Below are 21208 nucleotides of genomic sequence, written 5' to 3'. Positions count from 1 at the left end.
GGACTGTACAGTAGGGATTAAGGACTGTACTGTAGGGAGTAGGGACTGTACTGTAGGGATTAGGTACTGTAGGGAGTAGGGACTGTACAGTAGGGATTAAGGACTGTACTGTAGGGAGTAGGGACTGTACTGTAGGGATTAGGTACTGTAGGGAGTAGGGACTGTACAGTAGGGATTAAGGACTGTACTGTATGGAGTAGGGACTGTACTGTAGTGATTAGGGAATGTAGGGAGTAGGGACAGTACTGTAGGGACTGTACTGTAGGGATTAGGTACTGTAGGGAGTAGGGACTGTACAGTAGGGATTAAGGACTGTACAGTAGGGAGTAGCGACTGTATTGTAGGGATTAGGTACTGTAGGGAGTAGGGACAGTACTTTAGGGACTAGGGACTGTACTATAGAAAGCAGGGACTGTATTGTAGGGATTAGCTCAGTCCCGTGTAGCTCAATTGGTAGAGCATGGCACTTGCAACACTAGGGTTATGGATTTGACTCTCAATGGGGACCAGTATGAAAATGACCTCATTACTGTAACTCATTCTCAAATCAAATCAAATGTTATTTGTCACATACACATGGTTAGCAGATGTTAATGCGAGTGTAGTGAAATGCTTGTGCTTCTAGTTCCGACAATGCAGTAATATCCAACGAGTAATCTAACCTAACAATTTCACAACAATTACCTTATACACACAAGTGTAAAGGGATAAAGAATATGTACATACAAAAAATATATGAATGAGCGATGGTATAGAACGGCATAGGCAAGATGCAGTAGATGGTATTGAGTACAGTATATACATATGAGATGAGTAATGTAGGGTATGTAAACATATAAAAGTGCCATAGTTTAAAGTGGCTAGTGATACATTACATCAAGATGGCAAGATGCAGTAGATGGTAAAGAGTACAGTATATAATTTTGAGATGAGTAATGTAGGGTATGTAAACATTATATAAAGTGGCATTGTTTAAAGTGGCTAGTGATACATTTATTACATCCATTTGTCCATTATTAAAGTGTCTGGAGTTGAGTCAGTATGTTGGCAGCAGGTACTCAATGTTAGTGATAGCTGTTTAAAACCTCTCTAGCATTCCACCTCGTCCACAGCCAGTGAAACTGCAGGGCGCCAAATTCAAAACAAACAGAAATCCTATAATTAAAATTCCTCAAACATACAAGCATTTCCACCATTTTAAAGATACACTTGTTGTAAATCCAGCCACAGTGTCCGATTTCAAAAAGGCTTTACGACAAAAGCAAACCAAACGATTATGTTAGGTCAGAGCCAAGTCACAGAAAAACATAGCAATTTTTCCAGCCAAAGAGAGGAGTCACAAAAAGCAGAAATAGAGATAAAATGAATCACTAACCTTTGATGATCTTCATCAGATGACACTCATAGGACTTCATGTTACACAATACATGTATGTTTTGTTCGGTAAAGTCCATATTTATATCCAAATATCTGAGTTTACATTGGTGCGTTATGTTCAGTAGGTCTAAAACATCCGGTGATTTTGCAGAAAGCCACATCAATTTACAGAAATACTCATAATAAACATTGCTAAAAGATACAATTGTTATGCATACATTTTAGATCCACTTCTCCTTAATGCAACCGCTGTGTCAGATTTCAAAAAGACTTTACGGAAAAAGCACAACATGCAATAATCTGAGTACGGCGCTCAGAGACCAAAACAACCCAAACAGATATCCACCATGTTGTGTAGTCAACAGAAGTCAGAAATAGCATTATATATATTAACTTACCTTTGATGACCTTCATCAGAATGCACTCCCAGGAATCCCAGTTCCACAATAAATGTTTGTTTTGTTCGATAATGTCCATAATTTATGTCCTCCTTTTTGTTAACACGTTCAGCCCAGTATTCCAAATTCATGAAGTGATATCACTAGGAGCAGACGAAAAGTCAAAAGGTTCCGTTACAGTCCGTAGAAATATGTTAAACGAAGTATAGAATCAATCTTTAGGATGTTTTTAACATAAACCTTCAATAATGTTCCAACCAGAGAATTCCTTTGTCTGTAGAATTGCAATGGAACGCAAGCTAACTATCACGAGACTAAGCTCGTGGCTCTCTGGCAGACCTCTGACTCATTCCCCTCTCATTTGACCCCACTTCACAGTAGAAGCATCAAACAAGGTTCCAAAGACTGTTGACATCTAGTGGGAAACTTAGGAGGTGCAATATGACCCCATAGACACTGTGTATTCAATAGGGCAAGAGTTGAAAAACTACAAACCCTTAGATTTACAACTTCCTCAGGTTTTTGCCTGCCATAAGAGTTATGTTATACTCACAGACACCATTCAAACAGTTTTAGAAACGTTTTTTTCTCTATCCAAATCGACTAACTATATGCATATTCTACTCGATTATTTTATGGCTGGTACTGACCTCGCCTTCTGGATGATAGCAGGGTGAACAGGCAGTGGCTCGGGTGGTTGTTGTCCTTGATGATCCTCTTGGCCTTCCAGTGACATCGGGTGGTGTAGGTGTCCTGGAGGGCAGGTAGTTTACCCCCGGTGAAGCGTTGTGCAGACCCTACTTTCCTCGGGAGAGCCTTACTGTTATGGGCGGAGCAGTTGCCGTACCAGGCGGTGATACAGCCTGACAGGATTGTGCATTCTGTATAATATTGTCTGTTCAAATTTAAATGATCAGGGGCTGTACTGTGGGGAGTTGGAAATGTCCTGTAGGGACAGCAGATCACTTCCACTCCGACCGTGTCACTGATGTATGCATTACTGTAGCTGTTCAATTTTAATAATAAATAAAAGCCATGGAACTTCGATTCTTGGTTTGGAAAAAGCATGATGAGTGGTTCAAATCAAATCAAAGTTTATTTGTCATGGGCGCTGAATACAACAGGTGTAGACCTTACAGTGAAATGCTTACTTACAGGCTCTAACCAATGGTGCAAAAAATGTATTTGGTTAACAATAGGTAAGTAAAGAAATAAGACACCAGTAAAAAGACAGTGAAAAATAACAGTAGCGAGGCTATATACAGTAGCGAGGCTATAAAAGTAGTGAGGCTACATACAGACACCGGTTAGTCAGGCTGATTGAGGTAGTATGTACATGTAGATATGGTTAAAGTGACTATGCATATATGATGAACAGAGAGTAACAGTAGCGTAGAAGAGGGGTTGGCGGGTGGTGGGTGGCGGGACACTAAGCAGATAGCCCGGTTAGACAATGTGCGGGAGCACTGGTTGGTCGGGCCAATTGAGGTAGTATGTACATGAATGTATAGTTAAAGTGACTATGCATATATACTCTCTATGAACAGAGAGTAGCAGCAGCGTAAAAGAGGTGTTGGGGGGGCACACAACGCAAATACTCCGGGTAGCCATTTGATTGCCTGTTCAGGAGTCTTATTGCTTGGAGGTAAAAACTGTTGAGAAACCTTTTTGTCCTAGACTTGGCACTCCGGTACCGCTTGCCATGCGGCAGTGGAGAGAACAGTCCATGACTGGGGTGGCTGGAGTCTTTGACAATTTTTTGGGCCTTCCTCTGACACCGCCTGGTGTAGAGGTCCTGGATGGCAGGCAGCTTAGCCCCAGTGATGTACTGGGCCGTATGCACTACCCTCTGTAGTGCCTTGCAGTCAGAGGCCGTACAAACAATTTCCGTACCAGGCAGTGATGCAACCATGCTCTCGATGTTGCAGTTGTAGAAGCTTTTGAGTATTTCAGGACCTATACCAAATCTTTTTAGTTTCCTGATGAGGGATAGGTTGTTATTCTGGCACCACCCAGCCAGGTCTCTGACCTCCTCCCTGTAGGCTGTCTCATCGTTGTCGGTGATCAGGCCTACCACTGTTGTGTCGTCTGCAAACTTAATAATGATGGTGTTGGAGTCATGCCTGGCCATGCAGTCGTGGGTGAACAGGGAGTACAGGAGGGGACTGAGCACACACCCCTGAGGGGCTCCAGTGTTGAGGATCAGCGTGGCAGATGTGTTACTACCTACCCTCACCACTTGGGGGCGGCCCTTCAGGAAGTCCAGGATCCAGTTGCAGAGGGAGGTGTTTAGTCCCAGGATCCTTAGTTTAGTGATGAGCTTTGAGGGTACTATCGTGTTGAATGCTGAGCTGTAGTCAATGAATAACATTCTCACATAAGTGTTCCTTTTGTCCAGGTGGGAAAGGACAGTGTGGAGTGCAATAGAGATTGCATCATCTGTGGATCTGATTGGGCGGTATGCAAATTACGGACATGAGTGCTACGGGTCTGTAGTCATTTAGGTAGGTTGCCTTTGTGTTCTCGGGCACAGGGACTATGGTGGTCTGCTTGAAACAGGTTGGTATTACAGATTCAATCAGAGACATGTTGAAAATGTCAGTGAAGACACCTGCCAGTTGGTCAGCACATTCCCGGCGCACACGTCCTGGTAATTCGTCTGGACCCGCAGCCTTGTGTATGTTGACCTGGTTCAAGGTCTTAATCATGTCGGCTACGGAGAGCGTGATCACACAGTCGTCCGGAACAGCTCATGCTCTCATGCATGCCTCAGTGTTGCTTGCCTCGAAGCGAGCATAGAAGTGATTTAGCTCGTCTGGTAGGCTTGTGTCACTGGGCAGCTCACGTCTGTGCTTCCCTTTTAGTCTGTAATAGTTTGCAAGCCCTGCCACATAAGACGAGAGTCGGAGCCGGTGTAGCATGATTAAATTTTAGCCCTGTATTGACGCTTTGCCTGTTTGATGGTTTGTCGCAGGGCATAGCAGGATTTCTTGCAAGCTTCCGGGTTAGAGTCCCGCACCATGAAAGCGGCAGCTCTACCCTTTAGCTCAGTGCTTATGTTGCCTGTAATCCATTGCTTCTGGTTGAGGTATGTACAGTGGGCTAAAGAAGTGTTTAGTCAGCCACGAATTGTGCAAGTTCTCCCACTTAAAAAGATGAGAGAGGCCTTGTATGATTCTTAATGAATTTATTTGCAAATTATGGTGGAAAATAAGTATTTGGTCACCTACAAACAAGCAAGATTTCTGGCTCTCACAGACCTGTAACTTCTTCTTTAAGAGGCTCCTCTGTCCTCCACTTGTTACTTGTATTAATGGCACCTGTTTGAACTTGTTATCAGTATAAAAGACACCTGTCCACAACCTCAAACAGTCACACTCCAAACTCCACTATGGTCAAGACCAAAGAGCTGTCCAAGGACACCAGAAACAAAATTGTAGACCTGCACCAGGCTGGGAAGACTGAATCTGCAGTAGGTAAGCAGCTTGGTTTGAAGAAATCAACTGAGAGCTGGGACCAAAGTAACAATGCCTACCATCAGCAACACACTACGCCGCCAGGGACTCAAATCCTGCAGTGCCAGACGTGTCCCCCTGCTTAAGCCAGTACATGTCCAGGCCCGTCTGAAGTTTGCTAGAGAGCATTTGGATGATCCAGAAGAAGATTGGGAGAATGTCATATGGTCAGATGAAACCAAAATATAACTTTTTGGTAAAAACTAAACTGGTCGTGTTTGGAGGACAAAGAATGCTGAGTTGCATCCAAAGAACACCATACCTACTGTGAAGCATGGGGGTGGAAACATCATGCTTTGGGGCTGTTTTTCTGCAAAGGGACCAGGATGACTGATCCGTGTAAAGGAAAGAATGAATGGGGCCATGTATCGTGAGATTTTGAGTGAAAACCTTCTTCCATCAGCAAGGGCATTGAAGATGAAACGTGGCTGGGTCTTTCAGCATGACAATGATCCCAAACACACCGCCCGGGCAACGGAGGAGTGGCTTCGTAAGAAGCATTTCAAGGTCCTGGAGTGGCCTAGCCAGTCTCCAGATCTCAACCCCATAGAAAATCTTTGGAGGGAGTTGAAAGTCTGTGTTGCCCAGCAACAGCCCCAAAACATCACTGCTCTAGAGGAGATCTGCATGGAGGAATGGGCCAAAATATGACCTCTGTCATTTGACCTCTGTCATTGCCAACAAAGGGTATTTAACAAAGCATTGAGATAAACTTTTGTTATTGGCCAAATACTTATTTTCCACCATAATTTGCAAATAAATTCATAAAAAATCCTACAATGTGATTTTCTGGATTGGATTCTGGATTTTGTCTCTCCTAGTTGAAGTGTACCTATGATGAAATTTAAAGGCCTCTCTCATCTTTTTAAGTGGGAGAACTTACACAATTGTTGGCTGACTAAATACTTTTTTGCCCCGCTGTACATACAGTCACTGTGGGTACGACGTCCTCAGTGCACTTATTGATAAATCCAGTGACTGATGTGGTGTACTCCTCAATGCCATTGGAAGAATCCCAGAACATGTTGCAGTCTGTGATAGCAAAACAGTCCTGTAGATTAGCATCTGCTTCATCTGACCACTTTCTTATAGACCGAGTCACTGGTGCTTCCTGCTGTAATTTTCGCTTGTAAGCAGGAATCAGGAGGATAGAGTTGTGGTCAGATTTACCAAATGGAGGGTGAGGGAGAGCTTTGTACGCGTCTCTGTGTGTGGAGTACAGGTGATCTAGAATTTTTTCCCCTCTGGTTGCACCTTTAACATGTTGGTAGAAATTTGGTAGAACTGATTTAAGTTTCCCTGCATTAAAGTCTCCGGCCACTAGGAGCACCACCTCTGGGTTAGTGGTTTCCTGTTTGCTTATTTCCTTATACAGCTGACTGAGTGCGGTCTTGGTGCCAGCATCTGTCTGTGGTGGTAAATACACAGCCACGAAAGGTATAGCTGAAAACTCTCTAGGCAAGTAGTGTGGCCTGCAATTTATCACAATATACTCTACTTCAGGTGAGCAAAATCCAGAGACTTCCTAAATTTCGTGCACCAGCTGTTGTTTGCATCCGGCTCTGTGTCCTCTGTATCTGTGTCTCTTCCTCTTGCAAATAACGGGGATGTTGGCCCTGTCGGGTGTTTGGAGAATGTCTTGTGTGTCCTGCTTGTTGAAGAGAAAATCTTTATCTAATCTGGGGTGAGTGATCGCTGTCCTGATATCCAGCAACTCTTTTTGTCGTATTATGTACAAAATAAGTTACAAATAATGAGAAAAAAACACATAATAGCACAATTGGTTGCTTAATTGGTTGGGCGCCCGTAAAACTGCTGCCATTTTATACTGGTTGTAATGGTCTCATATTGAAAGAACATGTCCAATACAGCTGTAAAAAGGTGTACTGTACACAAGGTTTTTAAATAATTTTGGCATCTACAGTCTACAGCACGTGTCAAACTCATTCCACGGCGGGCCGAGTGCCAGCGGGTTTTAGCTCCACCCTTTGATGGTCCTTAATTGATGAATTAAGGACCCCAATTTGTAAGGAACTGCCCTCACCTGATTGTCTAGGTCTTAAAATAAATTTTTTAAAACAGCAGACACGCGGCCCTCCGTCGATTGGGTTTGACACCTTTGGTCTACAGTATAATACAATAAATGTCTTCTATGGTTGTAGTATTATATTTCTATTCATCAGTCAGATGATTCTTTGAGGATTTCTATTTTGGAAATATTAAACTGCTAAGTCAGTAAGCCAGTATAGGGGTAATTACATAAACTGATAGACGGACACAGTCTTAATTCCTCATTGGTCAAAACCCTCTCATACATTGGGTTATGTCCAACCTCAAGTGCTTGTGAAGGCAATTCTCCGAGGCGTTAAAGTGAGGCGTTTTGGGAGCAATAGCTCATTAAGCTTATCTGTGATCACCTAAATGTTTTGGTCAAAGGCCATTGGCTCCCTGATAGCCAGCGTCAGCTCTCTTGCTTTCTAGCTTTCTCACCTTGCTACAGCGATCAAGGTTCCCATTGGAGTACCCCCTTGTTATAGGCCGATTAGAGCAGTTCTCAAAACCTCTCCTCGGGGACCCCCAGACATTTCACAATTTTGTTGTAGCCCTGAACTAATTCACCTGACTCACTTAGTCAAGGGCTTGATGAATAGTCAACAAGTTGAATCACGTGTTCTAGCTCTGGATTAGATTAAATACATGGAATGGCTGATGGGTCCCCAGGGAGAGGTTTAAGAACCACTGGATTAGATCATGAAGTATCCCATCGTACTGCCCTGTATTAAAGGCTGATTAGTCATGAAGTATCCCATTGTACTGCCCTGTTATTAAAGGCTGATTAGAGTCCTGAAGTATCCCATCGTACTGCCCTGTTATTAAAGGCTGATTAGAGTCATGAAGTATCCCATCGTACTGCCCTGTTATTAAAGGCTGATTAGAGTCATGAAGGATCCCATTGTACTGCCCTGTTATTAAAGGCTGATTAGAGTCATGAAGTATCCCATCGTACTGCCCTGTTATTAAAGGCTGATTAGAGTCATGAAGGATCCCATTGTACTGCCCTGTTATTAAAGGCTGATTAGTCATGAAGGATCCCATCGTACTGCCCTGTTATTAAAGGCTGATTAGAGTCATGAAGGATCCCATCGTACTGTCATGTTATTAAAGGCTGATTAGAGTCATGAAGGATCCCATCGTACTGCCCTGTTATTAAAGGATGATTAGAGTCATGAAGGATCCCATTGTACTGCCCTGTTATTAAAGGCTGATTAGAGTCATGAAGTATCCCATCGTACTGCCCTGTTATTAAAGGCTGATTAGAGTCATGAAGGATCCCATTGTACTGCCCTGTTATTAAAGGCTGATTAGAGTCATGAAGGATCCCATTGTACTGCCCTGTTATTAAAGGCTGATTAGTCATGAAGGATCCCATTGTACTGCCCTGTTATTAAAGGCTGATTAGAGTCATGAAGGATCCCATCGTACTGCCCTGTTATTAAAGGCTGATTAGAGTCATGAAGGATTCCATCGTACTGCCCTGTTATTAAAGGCTGATTAGAGTCATGAAGGATCCCATCGTACTGTCATGTTATTAAAGGCTGATTAGAGTCATGAAGGATCCCATTGTAGTGCCCTGTTATTAAAGGCTGATTAGTCATGAAGGATCCCATTGTAGTGCCCTGTTATTAAAGGCTGATTAGAGTCATGAAGGATCCCATTGTACTGCCCTGTTATTAAAGGCTGATTAGAGTCATGAAGGATCCCATTGTACTGCCCTGTTATTAAAGGCTGATTAGTCATGAAGGATCCCATTGTAGTGCCCTGTTATTAAAGGCTGATTAGAGTCATGAAGGATCCCATTGTACTGCCCTGTTATTAAAGGCTGATTAGAGTCATGAAGGATCCCATTGTAGTGCCCTGTTATTAAAGGCTGATTAGAGTCATGAATGATCCCATTGTAGTGCCTTGACTTTGTAGGTTGATTAGAGTGTGGTAGGACGTCATGGAGTGTGATAGGACGACCTTTTCAGTTTTGAACCCCTATACAAATGGCATTAAAGAGGCAATCTAGTTGTTGGATAAATTATTTAGGAAAAGCAATTGCAGTGTGTATAATAATGCAGTGACTACAGTATCACTGTCTGTGAATACAATTCTTCAGACTGTGGCCAGGGGATAGAATAAGGTTAACTACGGGTGTAAATTAATTCAATAAAAATTATCTCCCATGTGTTCACCAAAACTCAAAAACTCAACATTGGTACATCCAAAAAAAGGCATTTTTACTTAATTGAATTTCAGACTTGACACACAAACCCGTAACTTTTAATAGTCATCCCCTCAGAGACTTTTTGTAAGTGTTTTCAAAAGTGCATTAGAGCGCTTTTTAAGATACTGCTTCCCATTACCTTAAAGGCTTTCCACCAAGCAGAACTCTCAATACACATTTCCCATCTGTCATCGGAGTGGAGGTGCTTTATGCCTTTAGACAGTCTCGGAGCAGCAGAGAAGGAGGAAGGGAAGAGGTGAGGGGAAGGATGTCACTGCTCTCCAGAGAGAGAGGTGTGCCCTGATGTATATTCAACGGTACAGGAAAAGGTGATGAGTCTATTGTAAAAATGGCACCTTGGATACAATCCTGAAGTAGTGGGGGAGCTCTGACAAGGGGAAAACATGTGCCCCCCCCAGAGGCCACAGAAGTGGTGGCCTTTTCGGAGCCTTTCAGAGTTGATACAGTTGCTGCATCAGGGTAAGTTAGAGGTGGAGGATCATAAAGGATCTCGAAGTGAGCTGTTTCTACAGGTTTTTAGTTGAATAGGTGCATTTATGGAGATGAAGTCCGAGAAAATGTACCTTTCACCGCAGGATCACAGTGGGAAGTGGGAGAGACTTATTCATGGCTATAGACTCTCAAGGACTAACCAATGAGCTGTAATCATAACACCATGAACGTCAGTTCGTCAGAGGTGAACTGGGAGACCAAAGAACTCATCATAGGTCATATTAACGGATCTTTTCGAGGACATGCCATGCTCATAGCTCTGAAAGGATTCCAAATACTTCTGAACCTAACACATAAGAAGAAATATTAGCATAAGAAAACATACAGATGTAGGATCTTACAGATGTAGGATCCCCCTGTTGTTGCTGAGAATTTTCATGCACAGCAGGAAATGCAAACGTGTAGTGTATTCAAGGTGTAAAAAGGCTTCTAAAGTTTGTAATTTCCACTTTCAAATGTCACACATGATTTGCCCAAACAAAAAAACTATATCAAACCCGACAAAAATGTCCATGAATTATAATTATCACAATACTTCTAATTTCCTGTTCCTGTTGCTGTCCTGCTGTGAGAAACTGGTCAAATTGAGATCCAACACCTGTATCGATGTGAACACCAGGTCTATGTCATAAAGTGAAATGAGTTTTTCTATTCATTTTACTAACCCTAACCATATATTGGAGGATTCTACAATGAGTCATGTAGTCTGATTAGATATGAATGAACCTTTAGGAAATGTACTGTTGGGAGTGGGGAATGTACTGAGGGAGTAGAGAATATACTGTTGGGAGTAAGGAATGTACTGTAGAGGGTGGGGAATGTACTGTAGGGAGTAGGAAATGTACTGTAGGGAGTAGGAAATGTACTGTAGGGAGTAGGAAATGTACTGTAGGGAGTAGGAAATGTACTGTTGGGAGTAGGAAATGTACTATAGGGAGTAGGAAATGTACTGTAGGGAGTAGGAAATGTACTGTAGGGAGTAGGAAACGTACTGTTGGGAGTAGGAAATGTACTGTTGGGAGTAAGGAATGTACTGTAGGGAGTAAGGAATGTACTGTAGGGAGTAGGAAATGTACTGTAGGGAGTAGAAAATGTACTGTTGGGAGGTGGGAAAGTACTGTAGGGAGTAAGGAATGTACTGTAGGGAGTAAGGAATGTACTATAGGGAGTAAGGAATGTACTGTAGGGAGTGGGTAATGTACTGTAGGGAGTAGGGAATTACTGTAGGGAGTAGGGAATTACTGTAGGGAGTGGGTAATGTACTGTAGGGAGTAGAAAATGTACTGTACGGAGTAGGGAATGTACTTTGGGGAGTAGGGAATGTACTGTGGGGAGTGGGGAATGTACTGTGGGGAATGTACTGTAGGGAATGGGAAATGCACTGTGGGGAATGGGGAATGTATTGTAGGGAGTAAGGAATGTACTGTGGGGAGTAGGGAATGTATTGTAGGGAGTGGGCAATGTAGTGTAAGGAGTAGGAAATGTACTGTAGGGAGTGGGTAATGTACTGTAGGGAGTAAGGAATGTACTGTAAGGAGTAGGGAATGTACTGTACGGAGTAGGTAATGTACTGTGGGGAGTGGGGAATGTACTGTACTGAGTAGGGAATGTACTGTAGGGAGTAGGAAATGTACTGTAGGGAGTAGGAAATGTACTGTAGGGAGTAGGAAATGTACTGTTGGGAGTAGGAAATGTACTGTAGGGAGTACGAAATGTACTGTAGGGAGTAGGAAATGTACTGTAGGGAGTAGGAAATGTACTGTTGGGATTGGGGAAAGTACTGTAGGGAGTAGGAAATGTACTGTTGGGAGTAGGAAATGTACTGTAGGGAGTAGGACATGTACTGTAGGGAGTAGGAAATGTACTGTAGGGAGTAGGAAATGTACCATTGGGAGTGGGGAAAGTACTGTAGTGAGTAAGGAATGTACTGTAGGGAGTAAGGAATGTACTGTAGAGGGTGGGGAATGTACTGTAGGGAGTAGGAAATGTACTGTAGGGAGTAGGAAATGTACTGTAGGGAGTAGGAAATGTACTGTTGGGAGTGGGGAAAGTACTGTAGGGAGTAAGGAATGTACTATAGAGGGTGGGGAATGTACTGTAGGGAGTAAGGAATGTACTGTAGGGAGTAGGAAATGTACTGTTGGGAGTGGGGAATGTACTGTAGGGAGTAAGGAATGTACTGTAGGGAGTAAGGAATGTACTGTAGGGAGTAGGAAATGTACTGTAGGGAGTAGGAAATGTACTGTTGGGAGTGGGGAAAGTACTGTAGGGAGTAAGGAATGTACTGTAGGGAGTAAGGAATGTTCTGTAGGGAGTGGGTAATGTACTGTAGGGAGTAGGGAATTACTGTAGGGAGTAGGGAATTACTGTAGGGAGTGGGTAATGTACTGTAGGGAGTAGAAAATGTACTGTACAGAGTAGGGAATGTACTTTGGGGAGTAGGGAATGTACTGTGGGGAGTGGGGAATGTACTGTGGGGAATGTACTGTAGGGAGTGGGGAATGCACTGTGGGGAATGGGGAATGTATTGTAGGGAGTAAGGAATGTACTGTGGGGAGTAGGGAATGCATTGTAGGGAGTGGGTAATGTAGTGTAAGGAGTAGGAAATGTACTGTAGGGAGTAGGAAATGTACTGTTGGGAGTAGGAAATGTACTGTAGGGAGTAGGAAATGTACTGTAGGGAGTAGGAAATGTACTGTTGGGAGTAGGAAATGTACTGTTGGGAGTAGAAATTGTACTGTAGGGATTAGGAAATGTACTGTAGGGAGTAGGAAATGTACTGTAGGGAGTAGGAAATGTACTGTTGGGAGTGGGGAAAGTACTGTAGAGAGTAGGACATGTACTGTTGGGAGTAGGAAATGTACTGTAGGGAGTAGGAAATGTACTGTAGGGAGTAGGAAATGTACTGTAGGGAGTAGGAAATGTACTGTAGGGAGTAGGAAACGTACTGTAGGGAGTAGGAAATGTACTGTTGGGAGTAGGAAATGTACTGTTGGGAGTAGAAATTGTACTGTAGGGATTAGGAAATGTACTGTAGGGAGTAGGAAATGTACTGTAGGGAGTAGGAAATGTACTGTTGGGAGTGGGGAAAGTACTGTAGAGAGTAGGACATGTACTGTTGGGAGTAGGAAATGTACTGTAGGGAGTAGGAAATGTACTGTAGGGAGTAGGAAATGTACTGTAGGGAGTAGGAAATGTACTGTAGGGAGTAGGAAATGTACCATTGGGAGTGGGGAAAGTACTGTAGTGAGTAAGGAATGTACTGTAGGGAGTAAGGAATGTACTGTAGAGGGTGGGGAATGTACTGTAGGGAGTAGGAAATGTACTGTAGGGAGTAGGAAATGTACTGTAGGGAGTAGGAAATGTACTGTTGGGAGTGGGGAAAGTACTGTAGGGAGTAAGGAATGTACTATAGAGGGTGGGGAATGTACTGTAGGGAGTAAGGAATGTACTGTAGGGAGTAGGAAATGTACTGTTTGGAGTGGGGAATGTACTGTAGGGAGTAAGGAATGTACTTTAGGGAGTAGGAAATGTACTGTAGGGAGTAGGAAATGTACTGTTGGGAGTAGAAATTGTACTGTAGGGATTAGGAAATGTACTGTAGGGAGTAGGAAATGTACTGTAGGGAGTAGGAAATGTACTGTTGGGAGTGGGGAAAGTACTGTAGAGAGTAGGACATGTACTGTTGGGAGTAGGAAATGTACTGTAGGGAGTAGGAAATGTACTATAGGGAGTAGGAAATGTACTGTAGAGGGTGGGGAATGTACTGTAGGGAGTAGGAAATGTACTGTAGGGAGTAGGAAATGTACTGTAGGGAGTAGGAAATGTACTGTTGGGAGTGGGGAAAGTACTGTAGGGAGTAAGGAATGTACTATAGAGGGTGGGGAATGTACTGTAGGGAGTAAGGAATGTACTGTAGGGAGTAGGAAATGTACTGTTGGGAGTGGGGAATGTACTGTAGGGAGTAAGGAATGTACTGTAGGGAGTAAGGAATGTACTGTAGGGAGTAGGAAATGTACTGTAGGGAGTAGGAAATGTACTGTTGGGAGTGGGGAAAGTACTGTAGGGAGTAAGGAATGTACTGTAGGGAGTAAGGAATGTACTGTAGGGAGTGGGTAATGTACTGTAGGGAGTAGGGAATTACTGTAGGGAGTGGGTAATGTACTGTAGGGAGTAGAAAATGTACTGTACAGAGTAGGGAATGTACTTTGGGGAGTAGGGAATGTACTGTGGGGAGTGGGGAATGTACTGTGGGGAATGTACTGTAGGGAGTGGGGAATGCACTGTGGGGAATGGGGAATGTATTGTAGGGAGTAAGGAATGTACTGTGGGGAGTAGGGAATGCATTGTAGGGAGTGGGTAATGTAGTGTAAGGAGTAGGAAATGTACTGTAGGGAGTAGGAAATGTACTGTTGGGAGTAGGAAATGTACTGTAGGGAGTAGGAAATGTACTGTAGGGAGTAGGAAATGTACTGTTGGGAGTAGGAAATGTACTGTTGGGAGTAGAAATTGTACTGTAGGTATTAGGAAATGTACTGTAGGGAGTAGGAAATGTACTGTTGGGAGTGGGGAAAGTACTGTAGAGAGTAGGACATGTACTGTTGGGAGTAGGAAATGTACTGTAGGGAGTAGGAAATGTACTGTAGGGAGTAGGAAATGTACTGTAGGGAGTAGGAAATGTACTGTAGGGAGTAGGAAATGTACCATTGGGAGTGGGGAAAGTACTGTAATGAGTAAGGAATGTACTGTAGGGAGTAAGGAATGTACTGTAGAGGGTGGGGAATGTACTGTAGGGAGTAGGAAATGTACTGTAGGGAGTGGGAAATGTACTGTAGGGAGTAGGAAATGTACTGTTGGGAGTGGGGAAAGTACTGTAGGGAGTAAGGAATGTACTATAGAGGGTGGGGAATGTACTGTAGGGAGTAAGGAATGTACTGTAGGGAGTAGGAAATGTACTGTTGGGAGTAGGAAATGTACTGTAGGGAGTAGGAAATGTACTGTAGGGAGTAGGAAATGTACTGTTGGGAGTAGGAAATGTACTGTTGGGAGTAGAAATTGTACTGTAGGGATTAGGAAATGTACTGTAGGGAGTAGGAAATGTACTGTAGGGAGTAGGAAATGTACTGTTGGGAGTGGGGAAAGTACTGTAGAGAGTAGGACATGTACTGTTGGGAGTAGGAAATGTACTGTAGGGAGTAGGAAATGTACTGTAGGGAGTAGGAAATGTACTGTAGGGAGTAGGAAATGTACCATTGGGAGTGGGGAAAGTACTGTAGTGAGTAAGGAATGTACTGTAGGGAGTAAGGAATGTACTGTAGAGGGTGGGGAATGTACTGTAGGGAGTAGGAAATGTACTGTAGGGAGTAGGAAATGTACTCTAGGGAGTAGGAAATGTACTGTTGGGAGTGGGGAAAGTACTGTAGGGAGTAAGGAATGTACTGTAGGGAGTAGGAAATGTACTGTTTGGAGTGGGGAATGTACTGTAGGGAGTAAGGAATGTACTGTAGGGAGTAGGAAATGTACTGTAGGGAGTAGGAAATGTACTGTTGGGAGTAGAAATTGTACTGTAGGGATTAGGAAATGTACTGTAGGGAGTAGGAAATGTACTGTAGGGAGTAGGAAATGTACTGTTGGGAGTGGGGAAAGTACTGTAGAGAGTAGGACATGTACTGTTGGGAGTAGGAAATGTACTGTAGGGAGTAGGAAATGTACTGTAGGGAGTAGGAAATGTACTGTAGGGAGTAGGAAATGTACTGTTGGGAGTGGGGAATGTACTGTAGGGAGTAAGGAATGTACTGTAGGGAGTAAGGAATGTACTGTAGGGAGTAGGAAATGTACTGTAGGGAGTAGGAAATGTACTGTTGGGAGTGGGGAAAGTACTGTAGGGAGTAAGGAATGTACTGTAGGGAGTAAGGAATGTACTGTAGGGAGTAAGGAATGTACTGTAGGGAGTGGGTAATGTACTGTAGGGAGTAGGGAATGCACTTTGGGGAGTAGGGGGTGCACTGTGGGGAGTGGGGAATGTACTGTAAGGAGTAGTGAATGTACTGTAGGGAGTGGGTAATGTACTGTACGGAGTAGGGAATGTACTGTACGGAGTAGGTAATGTACTGTGGGGAGTGGGGAATGTACTGTACAGAGTAGGGAATGTACTGTAGGATGTGGGTAATGTACTGTAGGGAGTGGGGAATGTACTGTAGGGAGTGGGTAATGTACTGTACGGAGTAGGGAATGTACTGTACGGAGTAGGTAATGTACTGTGGGGAGTGGGGAATGTACTGTACAGAGTAGGGAATGTACTGTAGGATGTGGGTAATGTACTGTAGGGAGTGGGGAATGTACTGTAGGGAATGTACTGTAGGGAGTGGTGAATGTACTGTAGGGGTAGGGAATGTACTGTAGGGAGTGGGGAATGAACTGTACAGAGTAGGGAATGCACTGTAGGGAGTGGGTAATGTACTGTAGGGAGTAGGGAATGTACTGTAGGGAGTGGGTAATGTACTGTAGGGAGTAGGGAATGTACTGTAGGGAATGTACTGTATGGAGTAGGGAATGTACTGTACGGAGTAGGGAATGTACTGTTGGGAGTGGGGAATGTACTGTAGGGAGTGAGTATTGTACTGTAGGGAGTGGTGAATGTACTGTAGGGAGTAGGGAATGTACTGTAGGGAGTAGGGGAATGTACTGTACAGAGTAGGAAATGTACTGTAGGGAGTGGTGAATGTATTTTAGGGAGAAGGGAATGTACTGTAGGGAGTGGGGAATATTCTGTAGGGACTAGGGCATGTATTGTAGGGACTAGGGAATGTTCTGTAGGGAGTAGGGAATGTATTGTAGGGACTAGGGAGTGTTCTGTAGGGAGTAGGGAATGTATTGTAGGGACTAGGGAATGCACTATAGGGACTAGGGAATGTATTGTAGGGACTAGGGAATGCACTTTAGGGACTAGGGAATGTATTGTAGGGACTAGGGAATGCACTATAGGGACTAGGGAATGTATTGTAGGGACTAGGGAATGTTCTGTAGGGAGTAGGGAATGTATTGTAGGGACTAGGGAATGTAATGTAGGGACTAGGGAATGTTCTGTAGGGAGTAGGGAATGCAGTGTAGGGACTAGGGAATGCACTATAGGGACTAGGGAATGTTCTGTAGGGAGTGGGAATGTACTTTAGGGAGTAGGGAATGTACTGTAGGGAGTAGGGAGTGTATTGTAGGGACTAGGGAATGTTCTGTAGGGACAGCAGATCATGTCCTACTCCAACCGTGTCTCAGATTTGTACTTTCAAAGGATTGAGAAAAAATTTATTTTTTAAGACGGCAGATGTGAGGTCAAATGATGCATCCCTGCAGAAGAGGGAAGTTCTTTGTTAAGTGAATTAGTTGTTGGAAGGTTTGTGTTGAGTGAAGAACACTCTATTAATCCATACAAGATGGAAATGTGTCTTCTGCTTTTCCCCAACCCCTTCGGTAAACACACTTAAGGTTGAAGAGGCTGGAGCAGCCGAAGTGAAGCACCCAATGACTTTCGCCAAATTTCTCCCCGTCAGCAGTGGGATTCATACCAACAACCCTCTGGTTGCTTGGCTGCTTCTCTAACCTCGAGGCTATTGATTACAAATGTTGGCTGGCTTAAGACTTGAGATGCTCTATATTGATTGACAGACGTACCAGGAAGGTTTTCGTCCTATCGTGCACCTTCAACTTGGTCACCCATGATGGACCCATAGATTTTTGAGCTGGCAGCATTGTTGTAAGGTGCTGTGAGTAAAGTACACTGTTGAACAGTAGTTTTCTGTCCTAGCTACTAATCCTCGCAGGTAAAATGTGCAACCTCACTTCCTGAGTGTATCTTTGAGGTATACTGTATTTGTCTTTCCTCACCTGATATCTGTGTTATGGAGAAACAGAGAACAAACAAAGGCCTGAGAACAAAAAGTTGTATGACCAACAAACAATGGAATGCAGAAATGCCGTAGAAACAACAAGATTAGAAAAACAATAGCAAACATAGATTTTTCATTAGAACAGATACCGAAACATTTTCTCAAAAGATACTGCAGGGGAATTGATTTTATATTCTTGGAGTATGCATAGTAAATCATTGGGACATGTTGGGAATGGGTGGTATGGTTCAGTTCATCTGTATGGGGCTAATCATGACAAGATGGCAAAGAGTCTACATATAGGGTTACTGATGGACAACAAGGCCAGTTTCCTTTCTTCATTCATTCCTTCACTCATAACTTCTCTAGTCCACTCTTTAAAGGGATAGTGTGAGATTCTGGCAATAAAGCTGTTTTTCTACTTACCCAGAGTCAGATGAACTCAGTTTGAAGGATGTTGAAGGTAGTTTTTGGAGCCGTTTGAAGATAGTTTGCATTAGTGTTAGCGCTAGCTGTACTGGTAGACTTCCAGTCATTGTGCTATTGCTAGTTAGCGTATCACTTTCAGATCCTTCAAACTGCATGAAATTTGACACTCTGGGTAAGTATACAATTGCCAGAATCTTGGACCGTCCCTTTAATTTCTGGATGAGTTGGTTCTCAGCTCATCTGTCAATTTGAATGAGAGATTGCCACAAGTAAACTCCATTAAGACATTTACTAGCCATACAGTAGGCTGTGGTGTAGAGTATCTACAGCATGTGGATCCCCATGATAATTCTAATGATAACGATATGTGATCATGATAACGATATGTGATTTTTATTTCATTTCATTTAACCTTTATTTAACTAGGTAATGATACCCATAAGGATATGTGATCATGAGATCATGATGGTAATGTTTTTCATGATCATGATCAATGATAATGATAATGCAAAAAAATGATATGTGGTTGTGATAATGATGTGTTACAATGATCATGATGTGTTACAACGATAATGACATGTGAGAAGGATAATGTGATAATGGTATGTGAGAAGGATAATATTGAATGATATGTGATAATGATATTGCATCCTCACCTGGAAAGTACTGTTGCAACGCATATGACTCGTCCACCTGAGGATCTCTTCTTTTCATCCATTAATTTCCTATATTTCAGCCATCTATTTCCTGTGTTTCAGACATTGATTTCCTGTGTTTCAGCCATCTATTTCCTGTGTTTGAGGGGCGCAAAATCCACTTGTCACTTAAATCTCACCGGGTTGATTGCTTTCGTTTTTGCTCTGGCGACTCTTCCCCACTCTAGCTTGTGCCATTGGTTTTTTCCTGTTATACTGGTTTTGGTAAGAATTCAGGGTTACATTTATCACTTCAGGGTACAACATCACTTGTTTTTCTTATGATGCATTCATATACTATTGTCTTAGTATATCAGGTATTTTTCAAATACTCTGTGATGCAAAAATGAATAGTATATGCACCTCAGTTGGATATATGACGTGTTCAAGGGCTAGTGGGTCAAAAAATTCAAGTTCCTCGGCGTACACAACTCCGAGGAGCGGAAATGGTCAAACCACATGCCTTTCCCAGACGGCCCTCACAATATTCTACGGGGCCACCATCGAGTGCACACTGTCGGGCTGCATCGCAGCCTGGTACGACAACTCCACCGCCGCTGACTGTAAGGCAGAGGATGGTACGCTGCAGCCGAACACACCATTGGGTGCACACTGCCTGGCCTCCAGGACACCAACAACACCAAGTGTCGCAGGAAGGCCAAGAAGATCATCAGCGCTTCCATCACTCAGATGCGGGCAGTACACAGGAGCATCATGGCTAAAATTAACAGACTGGCTAATAGCTTCTACCCACAGACCATCAGGCTGCTAAGTAGCCACCCTCTCAACGGACAAACACCCCATTGGACATCTATATTCATCACTGTCACAGTTCTAAATATGTGCATATTATTATTATTTATTCATTGTTTCATTCACACCTGCACTGTTGGAGCTCGGAGCTGAAGTACACTGCAACTACATCTGTGACCCTGTGCATGTGACTAAATACACATCTAGTCGGAACTAGGAAACTCAGAAATGTCTGACTTGTGAACGTGGCGTAAGTACTGTATAACTACAACCAGTTAGCAAGTCGGACATTTCAGAGTTTCCTAATTCCGACTAGCATGTGAATGCGGCAATGGCTGAATATAAAAACAGTAAGGACACCTGCTCTTTCCATGACATAGACTGACCAGGTGAATCCATTTGAAAGCTATAATCCCTTATTGATGTCACTTGTTAAATCCACTTCAATCAGTGTAGATGAAGGGGAGGAGACAGGTTAATGAAGGATTTTTAAGCCTTGAGACAATTCAGACATGGATTGTGTATGTGTGCCATTCAGAGGGTGAATGGGCAAGACAACATATTTAAGTGCCTTTGAATGGGGTATGATAGTAAGAGGCCAGGCCAGGCGCACTGGTTTGTGTCAAGAACTGCAACAATGCTGTTTTTTTTACACTCAACACTTTCCCGTGTGTATTAAGAATGTTCCCCATCCAAAGGACATCCAGCCAACTTGACACAACAGTGGGAAGCATTGGAGTCAACATGGGCCAGCATCCCTGGGGAATGCTTTTGCCACCTTGTAGAGTCCATGCCCCGATAAATTGAGGCTGTTCTGAGGGCAAAAGGGGAGAGGTGCAGCTCAACATTAGGAAGGTGTTCCTAATGTTAGGTATACTCAGTGTATACTGGGTGTATTTGAATACGTTAATAAATTAACATAAAGGGGTGGAACAGGGCTTCAACCACCAAAAACAGCGCTCACCTGGCTGTCTAGACTGCCTTATTAAATACTGTTGTTGTCACGTTCTCTTGCATAATTCAACAAGTGTGTCAAGAGAGAGATACCCACGTGATTTAAAATCAAAATGCTTGGCCCTAGATTACATGTATCTATACATACTGTACATTGTTTGCAAGATCAGAGCATCTAATATTTAAACATTTCAGCTGTATTAAATCAATTGCACAAAAATACAACACCCACCAATATAAATGTATCTTTCCTCTCTAACTAGTGTCAAGATGGTGCGTTAAATCCCTGTGACATGCCATGTCAACATGCCATGTCACTGGTATACTCCAATCGAGATGGCCGCCCAACACTTTAGACAAACAAGGCATCATTCTGGGAGTGTCAGACAGAGCTCCAGCAAACCTAACCACAGCAGATCTGTGA

This window comes from Oncorhynchus kisutch, linkage group LG1, assembly GCF_002021735.2.
Source record: "Oncorhynchus kisutch isolate 150728-3 linkage group LG1, Okis_V2, whole genome shotgun sequence".
Classification (NCBI taxonomy): Eukaryota; Metazoa; Chordata; class Actinopteri; order Salmoniformes; family Salmonidae; genus Oncorhynchus; species Oncorhynchus kisutch.
The sequence above is the reverse complement of the archived record's forward strand: the minus strand, read 5'-3'. Positions refer to the sequence as shown.